The sequence below is a fragment of the Salmo salar genome, chromosome 22, assembly GCF_965601325.2.
Source record: "Salmo salar chromosome 22, fSalSal1, whole genome shotgun sequence".
In the NCBI taxonomy this organism is placed as follows: Eukaryota; Metazoa; Chordata; class Actinopteri; order Salmoniformes; family Salmonidae; genus Salmo; species Salmo salar.
In genome coordinates this window covers 12,516,750-12,539,518 of record NC_138312.1, presented here as the reverse complement: position 1 = coordinate 12,539,518, position 22,769 = coordinate 12,516,750, and positions in this window count along the sequence as shown.

The following is a 22,769-nucleotide window of genomic DNA, read 5'->3' as shown; positions in this document are numbered from 1 at the left end:
GTGCCTTTCCAAATCATGTCCAATCAATTGAATTTACCACAGGTGGACTCCAATCAAGTTGTATAAACATCTCAAGGATGATCAGTGGGAACAGAATGCACCTGAGCTCAACTGAGTCTCAAAGCAAAAGGTCTTAAAACATATGTAAATGAGGTATTTGTTTTTTATCTGTAATACATTTGCAAAAATGTCTAAAAACCTGTTTTAACTTCGTCATTATGTGGTATTGTGTGTAGATTGATGAGGAACATTTTATATTTAGTCCATTTTAAAATAAGGCTGGAACATAACAAAATGTGGAAAAAGTCAAAGGGTCTGAAAACTTTCATCAAAGTATGAACAATAAAAAAATCCTTATATTAAGCAAACCAGACACAGCAATTTTTGTGTTTTTTTTAAGTGTATGTATAGCCAGGGGCACACGTAGGGTGGCCACATTTAAAATACCCAAATGTGGGACAAAGGGATGATTTTGCCGGACATTCCCGGGACAGTGTAGTCTACATTAATAAAAAAATGTGTGTGAATTGGATAATTTTCCTGTCCTGCTAAGCATTACAAATGTATTGAGTACAATGTACAAAGTATGGAGTACAAAGTACATTATTTTCTTTAGGAATGTAGTGAAGTGAAAGTAAATGTTGCCAAAAATATAAATAATAATGTAAAGTACAGATACCCCAAAAAACAACTTAAGTAGTACTTTAAAGTATTTTTACTTAAGCACTTTACACCACTGCCTGAGGGAGATTTGTAACGGTGTCCTGGACTATAATGGAAATTCATTGTAAAAACAAAGTATACAACTTTAAACTGGTAGGTCTGTATCTAAGTATGTCACGCCCTGACCTGAGAGAGAGGGTTTGTTTCTGTATGTGGTTAGGTCAGGGTGTGGGGTAGGCATTCTATGTTTTATTTTCTATGTTTTGGCTGGGTATGGTTTCCAATCAGAGGCAGGTGTCTATCGTTGTTTCTGATTGGAAGCCATACTTAGGCAGCCTTTTTCCACCTGTGTTTGTGGGATCTTGTTTTTGTATTGCTGTTAGTAGCCTGCAAAACTTTTTGTTCATTGTGTTGTTTATTGTTTTGTTTTTTGCTGGTTCACTGTTAAATAAAAGATGATGAACCCAACACACGCTGCGCCTTGGTCTACCTTTAACGACGGACGTTACAGAGTAATTGGCTTTTGATTGTATTTCAACCTATCCACATTTAGCTAGACATGTAGGCATGTATTAAGGGCTGTCTGGTGTCTTATTAAAAATGCAATAAAAGCTCCAAGTAAAGAATGACAGTCTGATTGCTTTAATAAAAAAAAATTGTCAGAAAGAGCTTGACTCAATTATTCTTCTGTCAGTACTATGGAGAGTTGGTAATATGCAAAACATTTAAGTAGGACACAAGGGAGAGAGATTTGGAGAGGGCATGGCCAACACTGCCAAGTTTGAAATTGTTCAATCTGTCGGTTTTAGAGAGAAATATTAAGGATCACTGTGACAGGGTTGCATTTCACTTCAAGTAGCCGTCAGGGAGCTACCAGATGTAGGATCTTAATTTGATCACCCTGGTGCATGAGAGCCTTCCTGCAATTTTTATCAGCCCCTTCAGAATGTACATTATTTATAATCCACATAATAATTCACATTTGCTGTTGCTGCAGGATTATTTTCCTGCTGTAGCAACACACTGGTCACAGACATCAGTTCAACATCTAGTTTTCATTTATATTTGTTTGAGTTTTCAAGTAACGTGAATTCAAGGTGAAATCAACAAATAATTTCACCAATGTCATTGGATGTATGTTAAAATTTGGTTGAAAAAAGACAAATTGCTCTTACATTGATTACTTTTTGCAAATTCAATTCGTTTTCCAAATGTATTCACTGTCATCACATTCATTTTGGGGGATTGAAATGATGTGGAAGTTGTTTGATTCCACAACTTACATATATAGAACACAACGCCACCCCATACTTCATGGGTCACTGTCATATCATTTAAGTAAAGAGTTTTTGTGACCTCAAGCCTGTTAATAATACATAAACCTCTGCACAGCCACATCTGGTATGAACACTCCCATGGCACCTCATTTCAGCTGTGTCACAGACAGGGCTGGGTCACCTCATGATCCTCAAGTCAAGACCAGAGCAGTCAAATGAATTAATGTCATAATTACATGCAAAGTGAAGTCCCAGTGTCCTCTGGTTAGTTTGATGACTTCATTCATTTGACTTTGACGGTTATCAAAATAGCACCGTAAAGGAAAATGTTATTCAGATTTGGTGTTAATAATGGATATTGTGCTAATTGACCTATTCTGTGCCTGCTAAGATAGTGGTTCTCAAACTGTGGGTCAGGATGCACTTGTGGGTCACAGCAGGGGTCTAGGTGGGTCACGGGCTGACATTTTTTGTGCATTGCACAAATTTAGAAATACATTTTCGGGATGGAAAAACTCTTTCAGTGTCAACTTAAATGACTAAAATGCAATAGAAAGTATGCAGAAAAGATAATGGATCTATATATATTTTTTATAATAGCCTACAATCTTTGAGAACTTACAATCAAAAAAATAAAAGTTAAATAAATAAAAAATAAAATAATAAATAAAAAAACAGTCTGGCCCCCATTGATTTTGTTGTAATGTTTGAGCATAAGAACATAGCATTAGCCATATCCTTGTCCCGGACCTGCTGTTTTGACTCTCTCTCTCCCCCTCCCTCCCTCCCACCTCCCTCCCTCCCTCCCTCCATCCATCCCAGGGGCGACCCGTCATGTTTTGAGCCCCACATTTTTATCAAAAAATAAATACAAATCCAACCCCCTTGGGTGCTGCCATAGAGTTACATTAGAAGTGCCCATCCAAGAAGGCTCAAGGTCATTGTCCACAGATAAAATGACATCATATCACGTTATACTGTATCTAGAGTAGCTTTAATTGGACTGATCATGTCAACATCATATTTCAAAATCTTAGCTAGCAGTCATTTACATTTACATTTACATCATTTAGCAGACGCTCTTATCCAGAGCGACTTACAGTAGTGAATGCATACATTTCATACATTTTTATTTATTTTTTTCATCATGAATTAACCCTCCTGCTGTGTTCCGGTCGAATTGGACTGATTTTCTCTCTGAAAAATATAGTTAATTTAATCTGATTGTCATAAGGTTCCATTACTTTGTCCACACAGGGCATCTGAACACACAAAATACATTTATATGATTTTCATTTAACTTTTGTACACCTGTGGTGTTCCCGGTAAAAAATTACCGGTCATCAGGAATGAATGGGTGAGACTACAATTAGTGTATTGAATTGAGTTCAGGCACATGCCCATTCATCAGATGGACACACTTTCTCTCCCAGACCCCCACATGCATGTGTGTTTGAGCACACACACACACCTCACTCCCCTTCTTGGCTTCCATGGCAACCCCCATGGGAATCTTTCCCCAATAGAATCTTTCCCCCATGGGAACCACACATGTTGTCATTCAAACAAACAATCGCAACATTGTTTCAATAATATATAGAACTTTTCACTCAGCTCTGGTATATAAAACTTTTGAGGCCTTGCTCACAATTCATTCTGTGGCAGCACAATGACCAAACAATATATTGTATGTGAGGCTCTTGATCATATCTTTGATCATGACACTGGTGAGGATGACACAAAGTAGTCTGTCATAAATAGCACAATATGTTTCATCTGAGTATTTGTTATAGTCAAAATAATCCATACATTATGCTTTGTTTACTCAAAAATGAGTTGTATGAGCTCAGGTCAATGAGGCCTACAGGTCATAAATAGCAAATAGAAGTTCAAAACTTGTAATGTTCACAAGAACTTAAGTTGATAAAACAGATCTAACGCAACATTTGGTGATAATATATGTATTATTATGGATTTATAATCAGCTATAATGGGGCTGTCATTTTAGACCGAGAACACAGAATTAATTAACATGAAACGAACACATTTTTTACATTTACATTTTAGTCATTTAGCAGACGCTCTTATCCAGAGCGACTTACAGTAGTGAATGCATTCATTTCATACATTTGTTCTCTGTACTGGTCCCCCGTGGGAACACAACAGGAGGGTTACGTTGACAATCTACTTGCAAATCATTTTTAATCCTTGTCTTATAAAAGAGAAATTATAGATAAAACATATCTGTGCTCATCGGCCATAAACATTACACATTTACATTTACATTTAAGTCATTTAGCAGACGCTCTTATCCAGAGCGACTTACAAATTGGTGCATTCACCTTATGATATCCAGTGGAACAACCACTTTACAATAGTGCATCTAAATCTTTTAGGGGGGGGGGGGGGGGGTTAGAAGGATTACTTTATCCTATCCTAGGTATTCCTTAAAGAGGTGGGGTTTCAGGTGTCTCCGGAAGGTGGTGATTGACTCCGCTGTCCTGGCGTCGTGAGGGAGCTTGTTCCACCATTGGGGTGCCAGAGCAGCGAACAGTTTTGACTGGGCTGAGCGGGAACTGTGCTTCCTCAGAGGTAGGGGGGCCAGCAGGCCAGAGGTGGATGAACGCAGTGCCCTTGTTTGGGTGTAGGGCCTGATCAGAGCCTGAAGGTATGGAGGTGCCGTTCCCTTCACAGCTCCGTAGGCAATCACCATGGTCTTGTAGCGGATGCGAGCTTCAACTGGAAGCCAGTGGAGAGAGCGGAGGAGCTGGGTGACGTGAGAGAACTTGGGAAGGTTGAACACCAGACGGGCTGCGGCGTTCTGGATGAGTTGTAGGGGTTTAATGGCACAGGCAGGGAGCCCAGCCAACAGCGAGTTGCAGTAATCCAGACGGGAGATGACAAGTGCCTGGATTAGGACCTGCGCCGCTTCCTGTGTGAGGCAGGGTCGTACTCTGCGAATGTTGTAGAGCATGAACCTACAGGATCGGGTCACCGCCTTGATGTTAGTGGAGAACGACAGGGTGTTGTTCAGGATCACGCCAAGGTTCTTAGCACTCTGGGAGGAGGACACAAGGGAGTTGTCAACCGTGATGGCGAGATCATGGAACGGGCAGTCCTTCCCCGGGAGGAAGAACAGCTCCGTCTTGCCGAGGTTCAGCTTGAGCTGGTGATCTGTCATCCACACTGATATGTCTGACAGACATGCAGAGATGCGATTCGCCGCCTGGTTATCAGAAGGGGGAAAGGAGAAGATTAATTGTGTGTCGTCTGCATAGCAATGATAGGAGAGACCATGTGAGGATATGACAGAGCCAAGTGACTTGGTGTATAGCGAGAATAGGAGAGGGCCTAGAACAGAGCCCTGGGGGACACCAGTGGTGAGAGCGCATGGTGCGGAGACAGATTCTCGCCACGCCACCTGGTAGGAGCGACCTGTCAGGTAGGACGCAATCCAAGCGTGGGCCGCGCCGGAGATGCCCAACTCGGAGAGGGTGGAGAGAAGGATCTGATGGTTCACAGTATCAAAGGCAGCAGATAGGTCTAGAAGGATGAGAGCAGAGGAGAGAGAGTTAGCTTTAGCAGTGCGGAGAGCCTCCATGACACAGAGAAGAGCAGTCTCAGTTGAATGCCCAGTCTGGAAACCTGACTGATTAGGATCAAGAAGGTAATTCTGAGAGAGATAGCAGGAGAGCTGGCCAAGGACGGCACGTTCAAGAGTTTTGGAGAGAAAAGAAAGAAGGGATACTGGTCTGTAGTTGTTGACATCGGAGGGATCGAGTGTAGGTTTTTTCAGAAGGGGTGCAACTCTCGCTCTCTTGAAGACGGAAGGGACGTAGCCAGCGGTCAAGGATGAGTTGATGAGCGAGGTGAGGAAGGGGAGAAGGTCTCCGGAAATGGTCTGGAGAAGAGAGGAGGGGATAGCATCAAGTGGGCAGGTTGTTGGGCGGCCGGCCGTCACAAGACGCGAGATTTCATCTGGAGAGAGAGGGGAGAAAGAGGTCAAAGCACAGGGTAGGGCAGTGTGAGCAGGACCAGCGGTGTCGTTTGACTTAGCAAACGAGGATCGGATATCGTCAACCTTCTTTTCAAAATGGTTGACGAAGTCATCCGCAGAGAGGGAGGAGGGGGGGGGGGGAGGAGGATTCAGGAGGGAGGAGAAGGTAGCAAAGAGCTTCCTAGGGTTAGAGGCAGATGCTTGGAATTTAGAGTGGAAGAAAGTGGCTTTAGCAGCAGAGATAGAAGAGAAGAATGTAGAGAGGAGGGAGTGAAAGGATGCCAGGTCCGCAGGGAGGCGAGTTTTCCTCCATTTCCGCTCGGCTGCCCGGAGCCCTGTTCTGTGAGCTCGTAGTGAGTCGTCGAGCCATGGAGCTGGAGGGGAGGACCGAGCCGGCCTGGAGGATAGGGGACAGAGAAAATCAAAGGATGCAGAAAGGGAGGAGAGGAGGGTTGAGGAGGCAGAATCAGGAGATAGGTTGGAGAAGGTTTGAGCAGAGGGAAGAGATGATAGGATGGAAGAGGAGAGAGTAGCGGGAGAGAGAGAGCGAAGGTTGGGACGGCGCAATACCATCCGAGTAGGGGCAGAGTGAGAAGTGTTGGATGAGAGCAAGAGGGAAAAGGATACAAGGTAGTGGTCGGAGATTTGGAGGGGAGTTGCAATGAGATTAGTGGAAGAACAGCATCTAGTAAAGATGAGGTCAAGCGTATTGCCTGCCTTGTGAGTAGGGGGGGAAGGTGAGAGGGTGAGGTCAAAAGAGGAGAGGAGTGGAAAGAAGGAGGCAGAGAGGAATGAGTCAAAGGTAGACGTGGGGAGGTTAAAGTCACCCAGAACTGTGAGAGGTGAGCCATCCTCAGGAAAGGAACTTATCAAGGCGTCAAGCTCATTGATGAACTCTCCAAGGGAACCTGGAGGGCGATAAATGATAAGGATTACACAACAAGTTAGAAATCGCAAATTCAATAATGAGTGGTTTGGAAGTGGCTAACTGCAAGCATTGCAAAGCAATCACTAGTCTGCTATTCAGTAAAGTGGCTGTGTGGTCCCAAGTCTGGGTTTAAGGGTTTCATTTCCAAGCTTAAAATGATTAACATTCAACATTGTCCATGCTGTCAATCCAGCATGATTTCTGCCTCACTCAAAACAACTGTTAACTCGGAACTGGGAAATCTGACTTCAGTGAGTTCAAGACAACTGGGAACTCAGGGAAAAACGAGCTCCGACTGGCAAAATACGTTTTGAACGGTCATCCAACTCGGAATTGTAAGTCGGGAACTTGGGCCTCTTTCTAGAGCTATGACCTGAAGATCACTGGCATCATCATGATTCAACCGTGTTTTTCAGAGTTCCCAGTTGTCTTGAAAGCACCATAAATCCGGAGAACTCCAGACTGATGGCAAAGTTTGATGACAAAATTTGCCCACGAAGGACCGACACCCCACCTTCCGGTTCAAGTGAGCACAGCACAAGGCGAGTCCAAAAATGTCCTGTATGCTGCTGCATAAATGATGTAATATGCCAGGGAGATATGTACTGTATACTGTAGCTAAGAAAGTAATACTAAGTGTATGTTGTGTAGTAAGCAGTTAACGTGTTATGGTATAGGGGGCAGTATTTTCATGGCCGGATAAAAAACGTACCCGATTTAATCTGGTTACTACTCCTGCCCAGAAACTAGAATATGCATATAATTTGTAGATTTGGATAGAAAACACTCTAAAGTTTCTAAAACTGTTTGAATGGTGTCTGTGAGAATAACAGAACTCATATGGCAGGCCAAAACCTTTGAAGATTCCAAACAGGAAGTGCCCTGTCTGACAATTTGTTATCCTTCTGTTGCATCTCTATCGAAAATACATCATCTCTGCTGTAACGTGACATTTTCTAAGGCTTCCATTAGCTCTCAGAAGGCGCCAGAAAGTGTAATGAGATGTCTGCAGTCTCTGGGCGAAGTACAGCAGCTCTGTTTGTTACTGGTCAGGCTGGGGACAGTGACACTGGAGATGCGCGTTCATCAGAATCCTCAATTTTTTTCTTTCAGCCTTTGAATGAATACAACGTCGCCCGGTTGGAATATTATCGCTATTTTACGAGAAAAATCGCATAAAAATTGATTTTAAACAGCGTTTGACATGCTTCGAAGTACGGTAATGGAATATTTTGAATTTTTTTGTCACGAAATGCGTCACCCTTCGGATAGTTACCTGAACGCATGAACAAAACGGCGGTATTTGGATATAACTATGGATTATTTGGAACCAAAACAACATTTGTTGTTGAAGTAGAAGTCCTGGGAATGCATTCTGACGAAGAACAGCAAAGGTAATCGAATTTTTCTTATAGTAAATCTGAGTTTGGTGAGGGCCAAAATTGGTGGGTGTCAAATTAGCTAGCCGTGATGGCCAGGCTATGTACTCAGAATATTGCAAAATGTGCTTTCGCCGAAAAGCTATTTTAAAATCGGACATATCGATTGCATAAAAGAGTATCTATATAAGTATAAGTATCTATAATTCTTAAAATAATTGTTATGTATTTTGTGAACGTTTATCATGAGTAATTTAGTAAATTCACCGGAAGTTTTCGGTGGGTATGCTAGTTCTGAGCATCACATGCTAATGTAAAAAGCTGTTTTTTGATATAAATATGAACTTGATTGAACAAAACATGCATGTATTGTATAACATAATGTCCTAGGAGTGTCATCTGATGAAGATCATCAAAGGTTAGTGCTGCATTTAGCTGTGGTTTTGGTTTTTGTGACATATATGCTTGCTTTGTAAATGGCTGTGTGATTATTTTTGGCAGGGTACTCTCCTGACATAATCTAATGTTTTGCTTTCGCTGTAAAGCCTTTTTGAAATCAGACAATGTGGTTAGATTAATGAGAGTCTTGTCTTTAAAATGATGTAAAATAGTCATATGTTTGAGAAATTGAAGTTATAGCATTTATGAGGTATTTGTAATTCGTGCCAATCGATTCCACTGGCTGTTGACTAGGGAGGTTAAAGGTTCATAGAAACATGTCAAACGGTATTTATAATCAATCCTCAAGTTGTTTTTGTCATAAATAATCGATCATAATTCAACCGGACAATATCTTCATCAATAGAAATGGAGAAACAAGAAAGGCACTCCCGGTCATGCGCTGGCTTCATGTCTGGACATTTCCACTGTCCACTCATTGAAAGTGCTGTTTCTCCCTAATTTTTCAGAGTAAAAGCCTGAAACAATGCCTAAAGACTGGCCACATGTTGTGGAAGGCATAGAGATCGTGAACTGCGTCATAAGTCGTTGTATGGTGGATAGGCTTTCAATGGAAAAACAGGCATTTCAAAATAAAGGCACTTCTTGGATGGATTTTCCTCAGTTTTTTGCCTGCCATATCAGTTCTGTTATACTCACAGACATTATTTTAACAGTTTTGGAAACTTTAGAGTGTTTTCTATCCAAATCCAAATCTACCAATTATATGCATATCCTAGCTTCTGGACCTGAGTAGCAGGCAGTTTACTTTGGGCACGCTTTTCATCCAAAACTTCGAATGCTGCCCCCTACCCAAGTGAGGTTAAATTGATTACAATAAGTGAGACCAAATCAAGACTGTAATGTGATATAACATCGACAGCCAATTAACTATCCTAAATACATAAACAGGCTGATGGTTCCGTGATGTTGTTTTACTGTTGCCACTTAGGCATGGGAAAAACTATTAGTGTGATAATTCATTTGACAGTGAATAATGGTGCAAACACAGTCCTAGAAAATAATAAATTATCACTTACCTTGCAACCACAATTCAAAAACAAGTTCTATAGGAACATATTTCCTAGAACTATGGGTTGGTATTTACATCACTGGATACTGTCTAATTTAGCTAATGTACCTCATGAGTTGGTAGTGCACTTACAGTATTGGAATTATACTGTATGTATTTTGCATAATGTATACTGTGCATGCTTGCATGTGCTGGTGGTAGGCCTTATTATACTTAATTTATGTTTGTACTATATGTATGTGTAGGACTATACGAGTTGGTACTGTAACATGCATGACGTCACAAGCCCTATGAGAAATTAATTTCCTAATGTATGTGTAAAGTCAATACAATACATTATTCATGCCGATGTAAACCCAGAGGAGGACTGAGAATCGCTCCAGGCAGAGAATAAATTTTTTTGCCTGTGTAAATCTGTCTGTCTTCTTGTTTGTTTGTTTTAACTGAGAACACTTGTCTACCTGTATGTATTATCAGTATGGTGTGATGAAAATATATGCAATATCCGTTGAAAATATACAGTTGATGTCGGAAGTTTACATACACATAGGTTGGAGTCATTAAAACTAATTTTTCAACCACTCCACACAATTCTTGTTAACAAACTATAGTTTTGGCAAGTCGGTTAGGACATCTACTTTCTGCATGACACAAGTAATTTTTCCAACTATTGTTTACAGACAGATTATTTCACTTAAAATTCACTGTATCACAATTCCAGTGGGTCAGAAGTTTACATACAATCAGTTGATTGTGCCTTTAACCAGCTTGGAAATTTCCAGAAAATAATGTCTTGGCTTTAGAAGCTTCTGATAGGCTAATTGACATCATTTGAGTCAATTGGAGGTGTACCTGTGGATGTATTTCAAGGCCTACCTTCAAACTCTGTGCCTCTTTGCTTGACATCATGGGAACATCAAAAGAAATCAGCCAAGACCTCAGAAAAACAAGTCTGGTTCATCCTTGGGAGAAATTTCCAAATGCCTGAAGTTACCACATTCATCTGTACAAACAATAGTACGCAAGTATAAACACCATGGGACCACGCAGCCGCCATACCGCTCAGGAAGGAGATGCGTTCTGTCTCCTAGAGATGAACATACTTTGGTGTGAAAAGTGCAAATCAATCCCAGAACAACAGCAAAGGACCTTGTGAAGATGCTGGAGGAAACAGGTACAAAAGTATCTATATCCACAGTAAAACGAGTCCTATATCGACATAACCTGAAATGGCGCTCAGCAAGCTTGGTCGCAATTGCGTCTTCCAAATGGACAAAAGTTGTGGCAAAATGGCTTAAGGACAACAAAGTCAAGATATTGGAGTGACCATCACAAAGCCCTGACCTCAATCCTATAGAACATTTGTGGGCAGAACTGAAAAAGTGTGTGCGAGCAAGGAGGCCTACAAACCTGATTCAGTTACACCAGCTCTGTCAGGAGGAATGGGCCAAAATTCACCCAAATTATTGTGGGAAGCTTGTGGAAGGCTACCTGAAACGTTTGACCCAAGTTAAACAATTTAAAGGCAATGCTACCAAATACTAATTGAGTGTATGTAAACTTCTGACCCACTGGGAATGTGATGAAAGAAATAAAAGCTGAAATAAATCATTCTCTTCTATTATGCTGACATTTCACATTCTTAAAATAAAGTGGTGATCCTAACTGTCCCAAGACAGGGAATTTTTTACAAGGATTAAATCTCAGGAATTGTGAAAAACTGAGTTTAAATGTATTTGGCTAAGGTGTATGTAAACTTCCGACTTCAACTGTATATAACGAAAAAGCTTAATCTGTTAGAATATGTCATACCATTGACATTCTTCTGTAAGATTTCCACAAAGGACAAGAAATATGTATAATTTATGTAGCTATGTATTTTAGCAATTTGACATGAATCCCGAAAGACACGTGATTCCTGAAAAACATATTTTGAGCATTTCCTTTATCCTCACTGTTGGACATTGTGGCCCAGTGAATTGCAGGATGATAAAAATCACTGCCTTGCATGGCCTTGAGTCTCCAAAGCCTCTTTCAATGCTCTGCAAATCCTTTGCTTTTCAATTTCTCCTCATCTGTGGACACATTTACTGGCAGAGTGGGGAAGAGAACACACATGCCATCTCTCTCTCTCTCTCTCTCTCTCTCTGACCTTTCAGAGTTTGACATCGTCTCCTTAATAGTAGGCAACAATGGAGGAGATACTGTAGGTAGGGAGAGAGGAAAAATCCTGCACTTACATTCAGGTGTCTGCTGCTGATACACTAGCTCAAGGATAAATAGCAAATTGATTTCAGAAAACAAGTAGATGAAGAAGGTGCCAAAGCCCACAGACGATAAGAACTAAAAAGAAAAGGTCTGAGAGAGGAGAGGCTTCAAGCCACCACTAATATTAAACTGAATGTGCAACTGACATGCACTTTTAGTGACTAAAAACTAAACTTGTTTGGTGTCCATTTTCTTCCAAACAATTTAGTTTGAGTGTCACGTCCTGACCAGTATAGGGGTTATATTGTTATTGTAGTTTGGTCAGGACGTGGCAGGGGGTATTTGTTTTATATGGTTCGGGTTGCATGTGTATGTAGAGGGGTGTTTGATTTATGTATTCCGGGTTTTTTTGTATTGTTCTATGTTATTATAGTTCTATGTTCTGTCTAGTCTATTGTAGTTCTATGTTTAGTTTATTGGGGTTGGACCTTCAATTGGAAGCAGCTGGTAATCGTTGCTTCTGATTGAAGGTGCTATAATTACGAGTTTGATTTCATAGTGGTTTTGTGGGAGGTTGTTCTTGTATTGCTGTATGTTGCCTTCAAGACTGTTTTTCGTCATTCATCGTTTTCTTGTTTTGTTGGTTATAAGTGTTCACATTAAAAGTTTAATTATGAGCACTCAACCCGCTGCACCTTGGTCCATTCCTCACGACGAACATTACATTGAGGATGTGCAAAATGGATCTTGAAATAAAATGTTCCTTCAGCATGGAAGCAGGCAGAGAATTTGCCATTTATGATTCAGCGAGAGATATAATCAACCTGAAGGTCAGAGACCCTGAGAGCTCCCCTAGTTATTTAACATCCCTAAATATATTTCCACTGACGTAATTGTGATCTGACATTGAAAAAATGAAGAGGGTGTATTAAATATTAGCCTTTTGTACCAGTCATGAACAATTACATTCTGCAGCCTCTTATGTTTGATATTAACAATGGGAGTGGTACACCACATTTAAAGTATGTGTGAGAGTGCATGCACATGCATAAAGAATACAGTACAGATGTAGGATTTTAATTTGATCACCCTGTTGCAGGATAACTTTTAAAAGTTTTAAAAATGCTTCTGAAGTTTAATTTCCGCTTTGAAATGTCAGACTTCATTTTCCTTTACGAAAAATGTATCAACCCGTACAAAAATGTCCATTAATTATAATCCACATAATAATTCACATTTCCTGTTACTGCAGGATTACTTTCCTATTGTAACAAACTGGCTCAAATTAAGATCCTACATTTGTACATGTATAATATTTGCATCCAATAAATCATCATACCACTTTTGAATCCTCTCCCTGTCTCTCACTCTTCTACCAGACAGGCTTATAGACAGAATATTTTTTTTAACCTGTTAGGGACAGACGTTCCGCAAGCGGAACGCCTCACCAATATCCAAAAGTATAGTGTGGCGCGAAATACAAACACCTAAAAAATGCTATAACTTCAATTTCTCAAACATATGACTATTTTACACCATTTTAAAGATAAGACTCTCGTTAATCTAACCACACTGTCCGATTTCAAAAAGGCTTCACAGCGAAAGCAAAACATTAGATTATGTCAGGAGAGTACCCTCCCAAAAATAATCACACAGCCATTTTCAAAGCAAGCATATATGTCACAAAAACCAAAACCATACCTAAATGCAGCACTAACCTTTGATGATCTTCATCAGATGACACTCCTGGGACATTATGTTATACAATACATGCATGTTTTGTTCAATCAAGTTCATATTTATATCAAAAACCAGCTTTTTACATTAGCATGTGATGCTCAGAACTAGCATACCCACCACAAACATCCGGTGAATTTACTAAATTACTCACGATTAACGTTCACAAAATACATAACAATTATTTTAATAATTATAGATACAGAACTCCTTTATGCAACCGCGGTGTCCGATTTTAAAATAGCTTTTCGGTGAAAGCACATTTTGCAATATTCTGAGTACATAGCCCGGCCATCACGGCTAGCTATTTTGACACCCACCAAGTTTGGCACTCACCAAACTCAGATTTACTATAAGAAAAATTGGATTACCTTTGCTGTTCTTCGTCAGAATGCACTCCCAGGACTTCTACTTCAACAACAAATGTTGTTTTGGTTCGAAATAATCCATTGTTATATTCAAATAGCTCCGTTTTGTTCATGCGTTCAGGTAACTATCCGAAGGGTGACGCGCCGGCGCGTTTCAAAATATTCCATTACCGTACTTCGAAGCATGTCAAACGCTGTTTCAATGTACCGGCTGTCGTCGGAAGAAGACCAAGGTACAGCGGAGTTAGTGTTCATAATTTAATTCAGAAAGAACACGATATAATTACAAAACAAGAAACAACCGACATCTAAACAGTACCGACAGCTAACACACTGAACAGAAACAATTACCCACAACCCCCAAAGGAAAAGTAGGCTACTTATGTGTGACTCCCAATCAGCCACAACCCTCTACAGCTGTGCCTGATTGGAAGTCACACGGCCAAAATAAACGAAACAATCAAAACACACACTTCTCTTCTGCCACGTCCTGACCCTACTACACCCTCTACTGGTCAGGACGTGACATTAAAATACATTTTTATGCAATTTTTCTAGTAAAATAGCGATAATATTCCAACCGGGAGACGTTGTATTTGTTCAAACACTGAAAGAAAAAAATGGAGTCGTCTTGTGCACGCGCGCTCCAGTGCCATTGTCCTCAGAAGGACCACTCACAAAAACCCTTGCTGTTTTTCGCCCAGAGACTGCAGAGCTCTCATTCCACTTTCTGGCGCCTTCCTAGAGCCAATGGAAGCCTTAAAAAATGTCACGTTACAGCAGAGATGCTGTATTTTTGATAGAGATGCCCTAGTAGGAGAACAAATTGTCAGACAGGGCGCTTCCTGTATAGAATCTTCTCAGGTTTTGGCCTGCCATATGAGTTCTGTTATACTCACAGAAACCATTCAAACAGTTTTAGAAACTTTAGAGTGTTTTCTATCCAAATCTACTAATTATATGCATATTCTGGGCAGGAGTAGTAACCAGATTAAATCGGGTACGTTTTTTATCCGGCCGTGAAAATACTGCCCCCTATCCCTAACAGGTTTTAAACTCTGAGACCGTCAGCGGTGTAGATTTAGTGGCGATAGAAACTTTCAAGACCACACAAAGCCCAGAGCCTCATACACACAACCAACTCAAAGCAGATCAAAGGTGAACCTTAACAAAGGCTCTTGAATTATTTGTGTTATCTTGAATTCTCCTGGGGCGTTTCCGTACCAGAGTGGTGCAGTGCAGTAAATACACGTTCTGAAATATTTCTGAGCTAAACAGTATACCCAAAATAAACACTGGCCTCCCAGTTTGGACAAAAATACAGTCATGACAAACATTGAAAATAATGAATAACGATGGAAAATCAAGTGTTTTGTTTTCTTATGCTACGTGTACTTCTAAGATTAGCCATTTACTTCATCTATAGGGTGTTTGTGGGCTGTATCACAACCGGCCGTGAGTGGGGCGGGACACAATTGGCCCAGCGTCGTCTGGGTTTGGACGGTGTAAGACATCTTTGTAAATAAGAATTTCTTCTTAACTGACTCACCTAGTTAAATAAAGGTTAAATAAAAAAATTATAATAATTGAAGGTAACACTTTATATTACATTATCCAATTATGATGTTGATGATCATCTATCATGGTGTGTAGTTATGCATCTAGAACTACTGACAAATTATGAAAATAGTGTCATCTTATCTGTTAAATGAAATTATGCTTAATTTGAAAGCAGCATACGAATATAGGATCTTAATTTGAGCCAGTTTGCTAAAGCAGAAAAAGAATCCTGCTGCAACAGGACATTTTAATTATTATATGGAATATAATTAAATGATTTTTTTTTGCACGGATTGATGCATTTTTTGTTAGGGTAAATCAAGTCTGACATTTTAAAGTGTAAATCACAAACTTTAGAAGCCTTTTAAAACTTAGACTACAAGTTTGTATTTCCTGCTGTGCAGGAAAATTCGCAGCAACAAAAGAGTGATCAATTTAAGATCCTACATCTGTAGGTCTACTCTACACTGTGCCTTAGGTATCAAAAGTTTCCCATCAAAACATGAGGGCTGAAAAGAATGCCAGACAAGTAGGTCTAATGAATAGAACATTTATGCATATCAATACAATAATGCATTTAACAAAAAATAACCGATGTACAGTAGTATTTTGACTGTATAACAATGCCTGTATTTTAGTCCAGGCTTGGTCTTGGTCTAGCACGTCTAAAGCAGCCACAGGTGACTCGCTTCAGGGCTCCCCAAAGACGGCGGAGGAATCCTCCCTTCTTGGGAAATTTCTGGTAACCTGAAAGATAGGAAGAAGTATTTTTAGCATTCACCACCAAATCTGCTCCAAATGATTTGTTGACTTACTTAAGAGGTCCTCCTGTGTCAATCATCTGTGAAGTGTACATTCCCTTTAACATTACTCTACCTCCAAGCCCTTAACGCTCATGTCTGCCCCTACAGAATGTATTTTATTTATTTATTTATTTTATTTTTATTTAATCGGGAGCCCAATGAGACCAGGGTCTAATTTTCAATGGTGCCCTGAGGACAACAAATTCAACACGGACATACCAATAAAAAAACTCTCTAAAAAAACATTTTTTTTATACTTCAAGAAATAACTAAGTTAAGTAAGTCGGAAGCTTGTGTAGTGTAGCTGTGTAAACTAAAAGGGAATTGTGAAGTGATCTACAAGACTTTCATGAGGACCAGACAATCTTTTGATGCAGGATGCTTTGATGCATAGTAAAACTGTCACCAGTGATAAAGCAGAAAGGCACTATGGTAGATGGCATCCAAATGTTTAAGAGTAGTGGCTACTGCATTCTGGTAAATGGTGTCACCATAGTCAAGAACTGGCAGGAAAGTTGACTGTACAATCTGCTTCCTGTTGTTTAGGGAGAGGCAAGATCTATTTCTAAAAAAGAAGCCCACTTTAAATCTTAGCTTTTTAACTAGCTCATCAGTATGTTTTTTAAACATTAAATCCTTGTCCATCCAAATGCCCAGATATTTATATGCGGGAACCCGATTGCTGGGAGAAACATTCAATTAACAAATATGTACAGCAATCCATCAGAAAATATTTTGCAAGTATTAGAGACCAACATATATTTAGTCTTGCCCACATGAAGTGCACGTTTTAAACCAACCAGGGCTTTTCGTAAAGCAACAAAGTCAGATTGCAGCTCTAACAACACCTGGTCTACAGTTGGAATAATGGCATACATAATGGTGTTGTATGCATGAGATTAATATTATAAGTTTTAACAGATAGACCAATATTATTTACAGTATACATACTGAACAAAAATATAAACGCAACATGCAACAATTTCAATGCTTTTACTGAGTTACAGTTTCATATAAGAAAATCAGTTAATTGAAATAAATGAATTAGGCCCTAATCTATGGATTTTACATGACTGGGCAGAGGCGCAGCCATGGGTGGGCATAGGTCCACCACTTGGAAGCCAGGCCCAGCCAATCAGAATAAGTGTTTCCCTACAAAAGGGCTTTATTAAAGACAGAAATGCTCCTCAGTTTCATCGACTGTCCACCTGGCTGGTAACAGATGATCCCACAAGTGAAGAAGCCGAAGGTCCTGGGCTGGTGTGGTTACACATGGACTACAGTTATGAGGCCAATTTGACGTAATGCCAAATTCTCTAAACCGACGTTGGAAGGGGCTTATGGTAGAGAAATTAACATTCAATGCTCTGGTGGAAATTCCTGCAGTCAACATGCCAATTGCATGCTCTCTCAAAACTTGAGACATCTGTAGCATTGTGTTGTTAGACAAAACTGCACATTTTAGAGTGGCCTTTTGAGAGGCCACATTTTATAGTGCACCTGTGTAATGATCATGCTGTTTAATCGGCTTCTTGATATGCCACACTTGTCAGGTGGATGGATTTTCTTGGCAAAAGAGAAATGCTCACTAACAGGGATGTAACCAAATTTGAAAGTGTACAGATAAATACACTGTATGAATATTTTATCATTATTAGATGATGCTTACCCAGACACACTGGCCGGATTATTACATGACCCATAAAATGAGCAGGTGTGTCTGGGGGTGGTTACAGCCATCGATTGTATTTCATGAATATGTGTACATGTCTAGACAATAGTGACCCATCCACTTAGCTTGATGTGGATGAGGGGTGATTATAGCATTTCCTTCACACGACCCATCAATTTAGACAAGTGTGTCGGGTAAGCGTCATCTAATAACAATAAAATATTTATAAAATATATTTACCAGGACACTTTCTGTGTGTGAAATTGCTAGAATGCAAGTACTATCACTGAACCGTTAACGCCTTCTGTATCCTGTGCATGTGACAAATAAATGTTGATTTTGTTTTTCACGTGGCCTCACATATGAATCCTTAAAAAGATGGGTGGGACTAAGGCTTAAGAGGGTGTGAACGATGCTGAATGGGTGTAGACAAAGAAGAGCTCTCCAGTAGGTGTACCAAAACATTTAAGGGACATTTTCTCAAAAGTAGGGTTACAAGTTTATCGACTTTCAAAGCAGAATTACTTTCCCATTGTTCCTCAACTGCAGTGTATGATATACCATTTTCTAGCTCGGAGTCTCTACTTTTATTCAATGTAAAAACCACAATTTCATATTTTGCTACATAAGACCAAATCGAGGCGATCGGTCACAAATAACAACACAGTTGTAACTCACTAAACAATATATGTGACAAACAAACTCTAATACTTGTTCTGGAGGCAGCACTGCAGATTGGTCAACTAGCACAGACACAAAGTCATGAAATCAGATTTTAAACCTAACCTTAACACTATCCTTAACCACACTGCTAACCCTAATGCCTAATCCTAACCTTAAATTAAGACCAAAAAGAAAATGTTTGTTTTCATGAATTTTTACAATACAGCGAAATTTGACTTTGTAGCTGGTCTATCTAAGGGGAAATGTTAAGAATTAACACACTCAAAAAATAAGGGTATGGTTAGGGTACAGTCTTGTTCCCTGGTGTACAAAAAATGGCAAAGGTTCACTTCACAGCTACACATAGAAATTACATGGGACGATTAGGTACCTTGTTTTTCACTATAAGTCATCAATATAGGTAGGGGGCAATGTACTGGTTGGGGCGTGGATAAATGTGTGCATTTGTGCCAATTGTCTGTGGAAGTGTTTGATGGTTATGCTGATGCAAGTTGAGCAACCCCTTTCTTTGACACTGTTCTGCAAAGTTTGCAAGAGAATGTGTCAGTAATAGCCTGTATTGTAAAGAGGTTATTGTGCATTTTCCAGTAATTTAATGGCCACATATTGACAGAAGATGCTGTGAATTTGTCCGCCGAAGTCGGTCCCTCTCCTTGTTCGGGCGGCGTTCGACGTCGCAGGCCTTCTAGCCACCGCTGATCCACTTTTCATTTTCCATTTGTTTTGTCTTAAGTCTTACACACCTGGTTTCACTCACCCAATTACCTGTTTATTATTTAACCCTCTGTTCCCCATGTTTGTTTGTGAGTGATTGTTTGTTGTATTGTGGTCCGTATTGTGGGCTTGGTAATTCTCTTGTATTTTGAGTAAAGTTACTTTTATTTACTCATCTCTGCTGTCCTGCGCCTGACTCCTCTGCTCCAGCTACACATAGATCCTTACAGAATTTGTCATCTTTGGCAGTAACCTACAGTGCCTTCACTGATGTTTCTGTTGACAACATGCACATCACCTGCTGGTTGGCAGCATACTGTAGCAGCAGCATCCTATCAGAAGATTGCAGAAGTGTCTTATTCAAGGAGTGGCTTCAGTCAACTCTTTTTGCTCTCCCATGAGAAGGAATCTGGTTCATTTTATCCTAGTAAATGTGTTCTGTTCCTGAACATTAAGCTTGTATACTATCAGTGCTACGGGTTTTTTTAAGGCTGAAATATTGCATGTGATTGTGAAGTATGATATTTCATTCATAGCTAGTCATTATATTATTTAAATATGCTCTTACCTACCAGACTGTCAGCAAGTGTGTTGCAATCTCTACAGTAAACTACTGTGAATTTTACATTGACCCACTTGCAACTAGTTGATAGCAAGTTAATGAAAATTAAACATGAACTTCCAGTGATCCAGCTTTTGAAAGAAGCACAATAACCTCTAAACAGTGCAGCGCCTGATTGTCATAAGTCCTTACAAGACTGCAGAACTGATAGTCAAAAGAGATGCTTAACCTTCATCAGCATAACAATTAAACCACTTAAACTGGTACAACATGTACACTGACTGTTGGCACAAATACAACATATTTTAGACCATGCCCCCAAATATGCTAATGAACCCCCGCCAGCACAATGCCCCAGCCTACATTTCAAAGTACAGTAATGAGTGTACCTAATCATGCTTTCACAACCAAGTGGGAAGTGGGAATTTATCACATAGGACTGGGTAAAATCTCCCTGATCAGCCCACCAACTGGTAATTACTAGTGGGAAATGCGTTTATCATCCCTGATATATGACTTCGCCCACATATGTGGAACCTCTGACATCGCCAACTAAGAAAATTACCTCAATAACAGCATTTTCAGCAATTAAATGTAACAACAACACAAATATTTATAAAAAGCAACCTTTTAATATAGTTTTTCATAATAGCTGTACTTTAAGTTTATGGTTGACGCAGCTTGTTGGCCATTAGCCAATTGGCGTTCACTGGGTGAAAAGGGTCATTATCAGGGGATATCATTATCTGTATATTTCTGGATATCTGACATTTTATTAGATAGAAGGAGTAGACATGCTCCAGCTACACATGTCCTTAATTTCGTATACGGAGCTAGGATATTCTCAGTAATGGGACAGTGTCTACATGCATCCAATCTGGACCTGCTACAGAGTCCAGGGAGAGAACTGTTACAGGTTTTGGTTTTTCTATTTAAGTTGAGGTTGGACTTTAGCACATATAGTATGTTCGCACATAGGGTGCACCGATTGGTGTCACCTCATTACTCAGTAGGTGTTACACCTGTGCTGGTTGCCATCTCGTTAGTGGGAAGGTGCCGCTGGCCCAGGTGATATTTAAGAGTGGCAGGCCCAGTGCTCCAGTTGTCTTGACAGATGCAGAGGGTCAACAGCTTTAGTTGGCTAACCCTATTTAGATTTCTGGAAAAACATTCCTTTATCTTCACAAACAAAGCACTCAGTAGTTATCCCTACGCAAAAAAGCAATGCAGAGAAGTCACATCCTACTGCAAGATTTCAGTCCATTTCTACAGTGCCCAAAGATAAAGATCGGCAGAAAACAGTTTTTTCGTATCCATCAGTTTGTCATGACTTCCATGAGAAAGGACACATTGTCTCTCAGTGTTTTAATTGAAACAAAAATTAGAGAGAGAAAAGCTGTTTCTTCTTGTGGGAGCACTCCAGCCCATTAAGTCTCTGGTTGGGATTGGTGTATCGGGTTCATGTCTATGCAGAGTGGCAATGCTGTTAAGGAGCCAGTGAAGGCCAGCATCCCAGAGTCACCTCTTCACTGTTGACGTTGAGACTGGTGTTTTGCGGGTACTATTTAATGAAGCTGCCAGTTGAGGACTTGTGAGGCGTCTCTTTCTCAAACTAGACACCCTAATGTACTTGTCCTCTTGTTCAGTTGTGCACCGGAGCCTCCCACTCCTCTTTCTATTCTGGTTAGAGACAGTTTGCGCTGTTCTGTGATGGGAGTAGTACACAGTGTTGTACGAGATCTTCAGTTTCTTGAAAATGTCTCGCATGGAATAGCCTTCATTTCTCAGAACAAGAATAGACTGACGAGTTTCAGAAGAAAGTTATTTGATTCTGGCCATTTTGATCCTGTAATCGAACCCACAAATGCTGATGCTCCAGATACTCAACTAGTCTAAAGAAGGCCAGTTTTATTGCTTCTTTAATTAGGACAACAGTTTTCAGCTGCGCTAACATAATAGCAAAATGGTTTTCTAATGATAAATTAGCCTTTTAAAATGATAAACTTGGATTAGCTAACACAACGTGTCATTGGAAAACAGGAGTGATGGTTGCTGATAATGGGCCTCTGTACGCCTATGTAGATATTCCATAACAAAATCTGACGTTTCCAGCTACAATAGTCATTTACAACATTAACAATGTCTACACTGTATTTCTGATAAATTTGTGCTTTCTTTCAAAAACAAGGACATTTCTAAGTGACCCCAAACTTTTGAACGGTACTGTATACCTTTTTACCCCAAAAGTTATGAGGTCCAAATGGCACCGCATGGTAGGAATGACCCAGCTACATTTTTCTGCATAAAGAAATAATTAGATTTTGATTAATCTTCTAGTTTTTCTTAAGTGTGCCTTGTGATGGTGAAAGAGAGGGACTCAGCATAAGTTTAATACCGGGGACCATGCAAGAGTCCTGAGGCCCATTGATCATAACAGAACGGTGATCATTTGGATCATTTACCATTATACAGAATTCAATTCCCCGTTGCCCTTTTCTTTGCAGCTTTTCTGAACTTTTTAAAAACCTTTTAGATGGCCCTTTAAAGTGTTAAAATGTAAGCAGCTATTACCTTTATAGTAAAAACCCATTCGTTCAGGTAACATGCTGTTAAATCAATAGCTTTAAGCAATCCTACATTCTTAGCTCACCCTTCGCAGTAGAGTCCAATCTAGGCAGGTCATTGTAAATCCCCCCCCCCCACCTGCACAGAGTAGAGCTGGGGAGGAGGCTCTGATGAAGCCTCA